The 5700-nt window shown below is 42.1% G+C and overlaps 1 pseudogene; it reads left to right on the forward strand.

Moving 5' to 3' along the window:
• LOC101576821 overlaps positions 1–2362 on the forward strand; it is a 59753-nt pseudogene extending 57391 nt beyond the window's left edge.
• The last annotated feature ends 3338 nt before the right edge of the window (positions 2363–5700 follow it).

Genomic DNA, 5700 nt, shown 5'->3' on the forward strand with positions numbered 1-5700 from the left:
ATATGCAGTGTATTATTTGTTGAAACTGTACTTTCGATTTGATTTGAAACTGTCTCATTGCTATATGTTTATCAATAAAACTTTGAAAAGAAAAAAAAATAAAAAAATAAAGTAAGCAGTAGTTGACTAGCTTACTTTCTTATTTCTTTAGATGGGAGAGTGAAATGTGAACAAATTCATGAACAAATAAGTGAAATAGAAATTAGTTTGGTTACCTATCAGAACTAGAATGGTTACTAACTTTTTGAAGTTGGCATTTTTTAAATTACAAATAAAAACATACACTAGATTGCAAAAAAAAAAGATTAATTAGCTAAGACTTAATCATAATTGATCAAACCTTGCAAAAGACAATAGAAAACAAATTATTTTAACAAAAGTAAAAATTCTTTTTTAGTCCTGTTGTAAGTTTTACATAGACTGGATCAATATCTTAAGTCTTGTTCTAAAAATGAAGATTAATATTATCGCTGTGTATAACATTTTGAGCAACTTTACAATATTTTCTTAGAGCAAATTTTCTCTAGTTAAAAATATTTCATTAAAATGATATAAGGTTGGTGAATTAGGTGTGAGCTGCTCATTACAAAATCCCAGGTCACAATTCCAAAGCCCTGAGCATGAACATTTTGTAAGAACCTGAGGAGGTTAGGGATGGGCTAACCTATACCTGACAGCAGCTTGAGGAGGAGGTGATACAAAAAGAACAGTGTGCGGGATTAGGGAGATGGATCAGTGGAATAAGTGCTTTCCTGGCAAGGGAAAGGGCCTGAGTTCATCCCCCAGTTCCGCAAACAAAACAAAACAAACAAACAAACAAACAAAAACCCAAAAACAAGAGAGAACAGTGTGCACTGGATTTTTGCCACCATGTTTCCTCTTGCACAGACAGTCCACCCTCAAGCTATAGCATGCCCTTCTTTACCTGCTTTTACTTGGTCCCAAGTTGCTCTACAAAGACTGCTTCTTTTCTTAACTTTTAATGAAACTTTGCTACTCTCCGTGTTTGTCTTGACAAAGTCTTGTTCAGCACAGAAAGGCCTTAGGAACCACCCCCAGAAGGAGACTCCCACACCCCATGCTCCTGGCAACACATTTGGTGAGCCGGCCAGAACAGGCAAGGGCCTTTGGGAACATTTTGTTATTGTTCCTTCTTTTTTCTCTCTAACGTGCTACAAAGTTTTGCTTTTTGTCTCTCTCCTTGAGGATGAGTAAAGCAGGGTATTTCTCATGGTGCTGGGAATTATTTCCTGTATTTCCTAATAAATGTGGAACGAGTACAGGGATTCATTTCTCCAGACCGCCTCTCTAGTTCCTTCCTTCCCACTGCCGGACCCCTGGCTTCTGACTTTGCCTTCTCTGGAGGTGGTGATGGCCCCGGAGGGCCAGAGCCGGGCTGGGTTGACCTACAGACCTGGCTCGGCTTCCAAGGCCTTCCTGGGGAGGGGTGCAGGGGAGCAAGAGTGGGGCTGGACCCCGAGGTGTGGGGTGTCCCTCTGTGCCCCCAGCCATATGAGTTCTGTGGAGGGGTGGCGGCTTGCTGTAGACCTCAGGTTGGCATGGGCCTGGCAACCCAAGGTGGCATGGAGAGCACGCAGCCCGAAGATGAGGTGGGGGCTGGGGTGGAGAGGGCTCAGGGGAGGCCTCGCCCTCCCTGGTGCGGTGGAGGTAGAGAAGGAGAAGCTGGAGCCAAACGCCGAGGAGTCCCAGGACATCAGCGCCGTGCAGAAAGAACTGGAGCAGTTTGCCAAGCCGCTAAAGCAAAAGTGGATCACTCTGGGGTACCCTCAGGCCGATGTGGGGCTCACCCTGGGTGCTATCTTTGGGAAGGTGTTCAGCCAGATGGCCATCTGCTGCTTCAAAGGGCTGCAATTCAGCTTCAAGACCATGTGCAAGCTGCGGCCCCTGCTGCAGAGATGTGTGGAGGAGGCCGACGACAAGGAGAACCTACAGAAGAGATGCAAAACAGAGCGCTTCCTGCAGGCCCGCAAGAGAAAGCGGAGGAGCATTGAGAACCAAGTGAGAGGCAACCTGGAGAACATGTTCCTGCAGTGCCCGAAGCCCACGCTGCAGCAGATCAGCCGCAGTGCCAAGCAGCTGGGGCTGGAGAAGGACGTGGTCCGAGTATGGTTCTGTAACTGGAGCCAAAAGGGCAAAAGATCAGGCAGTGACTATTCCCAGCGAGAGGAGTAAAAGGCTGCGGGGTCCTCTTTCCCAGGGGACCCTGTGTCATTTCCTCTGGCCCCAGGGCACCACTTTGGCACCCCAGGCTATGGAAGTCCCCCTTTCACCACGAGTTACTCCTGTTTCCTTTCCTCCGGGGCCTGTCACCACCCTGGGGTCTCCCTTGCACTCAAACTGAGGCTGAGGTGACACTGTCCTTACAGGGATGCCAGGTGGAGGATGGGGAAGAGTTCTGAAGGAGCTGGAATCTAGCAGGGCTTTGGGGTTAAGTTCTTCATTCACTAAAGAAGCAATTAGAAGCCCAAGGGGTGGGGGCAGGGAATTTGGGGAAACCAGTGGGAGGGAAACTGAAGTTCAATTATGCTCTTGATTTTAATCCCCTCATCACTTTGATTTTAAATAAAGAAGTCTGGGGTGCAGTAAAAAAAGAAAAGAAAAGAAAGAGTACATGGTCTTTGTGGTCTTTCTTTTCCTCAGCTGTAGGTGGCCAGCTGGTCACCTTGGGTTTACCTTTAGTCATCTTTCCTCATCCCACTTGTGGTCGCTACGTAGATATGAGTTAAATAGCCAAAGAGCCTGTTATTGTGCCCTTTTGTCTTCCTGTCCTAATTAGAACAGATCTCATTAGATTTGTTCTCTGTGGTATTATGCTCAGTTTTCTCACTCTTTTAAGGAAAAACAGCTGTGGGCAACTTGGTAGTCCACCTGAACAGCCTCCTAGCCCACTTCTTCATATGCTCAAAGTTTCAACTGTGATTTAGGTCCCCAAATTGGAAATTTTTTCTCAGGCTCTTAGTCAGGGCCACATCTTGTCTTCTTCTCACATGTGTGGCCATCTTACTGTCTTGTCATGTGTCCGGGGACCATGTTGGGTCATCCTCCAACATGTGTTTTTAGATCTCTTCCTTTTTTTTAATGTTAAAAATGAAAAAAATCACAAATATATAATGAAGGCAAAGACAAAGCAACATAAAATAAAAATAGTTCAGTATTTCAAAACAGGAATAGAAAATTAACAAAGGTTGTTACACTGTACATTTATATTGAATATTTATATTGAATTTGTTGCTCAGATTACTAGATATAAACATGCAAGAGCAATCAAACAATGAAATATTAACTCTTCTTATCAATAAGACATTAGAAATAATATACATTTTTGGAAAAACAAGGTGAAAGCTATTCAACTGTGGTTGTTATAGTGCACATTGCTGTCATCAGTGTAGTTCCTCAGATTACATATATTAAAATTGGTCAAAATAAAAATTTGATAGAAATTAGTAGTACACTCACCTTAGGTTTCTTATGTCTATACTTACATGATATTTCCCTCTTCCTTTTTTCCCCCTATTTCTTCTCCTTTTCTTCATTTCAATTGTTTATTCCTTATGTTATTTCTTTTTTTTCCTTTCAAAATGCAGGTAATTTAGAAATGGCATAAGCAGAACAAAAGAACATTCAGTAAAGCTTAACTCAAGTGACTGTGAGTCAAATGTAGTGCTCCTTGTTCCTAGAATTGTAAAGCTTTCTTCTTAAAAAGTAGATTTCCATCTCTACTGTCTTCAACAAAGTACTAAGATTTTGACAACTAGGGTAAATGCAAGACATTGTTTTTCAAGTAGTTGTACCCTGTGTAAGCAGACCCATCAAGTAATTCAAAATGCCTAAGGAAATTCTGACACACTGTTTCCCAACTGGCTTCAACCTGCTCAAGTAAAACAATCAAGTGGTTCAACAGTGGCTAACGAGATCCCAGTGGTGGTGGTTTGTATGCAGCAGGATTCTACTCTAATCTCATGGGAAAGGACCAGGGAGAGCCATCAAGTGGCTCAACTTCCACTCTCTAAGGAGTAAGTGGACCCAAGTACATAGACAAAGGGTCCTCTGTAGGAATTTCTTCTGTGCTTCTATGAAAGATGCCAGTGTCATCCTAGCTTTAGATACAGATACCTGCCTAGTGAATAGGTGTGTCCCACAAGGGACACTTTGTGCACTCCTTAGCATTGTATCCTTCAGCATTGGATTCCATGTTAAGGACCTGAGACCTAGTTCTCTCTCTCTCTCTCTCTCTCTCTCTCTCTCTCTCTCTCTCTCTCTCTCTCCTTCCTTCCCCCCCAAGATAAGCCACTGGGAAGCATGAACCACTCCCCAAAGATTCAACAGACTTCATCATTAGGCAATATCCTTGGTCAGTTGAAAGGTTTGACACTACCAATTTTATTTATTTACTATTTTATTTTTTATTAATTTTATTGAGAAACAAATAGCAATGAGTTTCAAAACCGATTAGTAGGACAGTTTCAATAATTAATACATTGCATATTGTTGTCTTTGTAGTGGTTATTCATAATACAAGGTGTAGACATGATATTCTGTCCAAATTTCAAAAAGGAATAGGTTATTATTATTTCAATGAGGGTTTGTTTCACTATGAACTAGGAAATGGCAAGGAATGGGTAGAGGATGGCAGTGTAAATTATGAGACTACTTTTCAGTTAAACTGTTTCTGCTTAAAACATAGAAGGTGGATTGAAATCCTGTATTTTCAGACTTTTATGATTCTCTATCTCAGGAAAACAAAAAATGTGGTATTTAGAGTGGTCCCCAAAGAGGAGAGAGGTATGTTTGATGATCCTATTCTCAGATCTTCACCTGTGTCTCAAGGGTATATGGGTCTCTCCCATCTGTTTAATGAAAAACTTCAAGTGGGTCCCCGCATTACTTTCACAAAAAGCTGACTATGGCTTTTTCTATGTTCAATAACTGGGATTTGGAAGAAGGTCAGAAGAGAAAAGTTAGAATTATAGTTGTCATAATTAACAATGCTTTTAACTCACCCAACTTGTCTAAGGGAAAAACCCAAGGTTAACTGAGTACAAGTTTTCTGGATACTGGGTGTATGACTACACCATGCCACTGCCAGGGCCTTTCTCTGAGTAAGAGACAGCCATTGGCCAGCTACACCCCATATTTTCTGCTGTGAAGAGGCACGAGGAAACATCCAATGCCCTTGTCTGTGGACACTACCATCTCCAATGAGGAACTTTGGGTAATGTAATGAGAGACACCATGGTTTTGTTTCTTCAGCCCAGCCAGGGAGTTATGGCACCCTGAAGTATTCAGAGAGCACATACTCCCCAGGAGAGTTGCTTTATCTTCCAGCTGGGAGAAACAATAGAAAACAGAGACTCCCACTCCCTCATCACCCCATAACGAATTAGGGAGATCCGTGTCTCTCAGGGAGAAATCCAGGGTTCAAGTGCATTCTTCAATAAGCCAGTCACCCAAATACACCCAATGCTGAGCTAATCCACATGGCATTTCTTTCTCAAGATAACACCATAATTAACTGTAACACTGATCAATTTACAACAAAAGCATAACTTTTAGAGCCTTAGAAAACTATGCCACCCTAGTATAGATTAGCGGTAGTTTAACAAATCATATGTTTGTCCTAGACTGTGTCATATGTAAATGTGAACATTGTATATTTAGCAAAGAACATAAAACATATAC

Source organism: Octodon degus, unplaced genomic scaffold (assembly GCF_000260255.1).
Source record: "Octodon degus isolate 3935 unplaced genomic scaffold, OctDeg1.0 scaffold00139, whole genome shotgun sequence".
NCBI lineage: Eukaryota > Metazoa > Chordata > Mammalia > Rodentia > Octodontidae > Octodon > Octodon degus.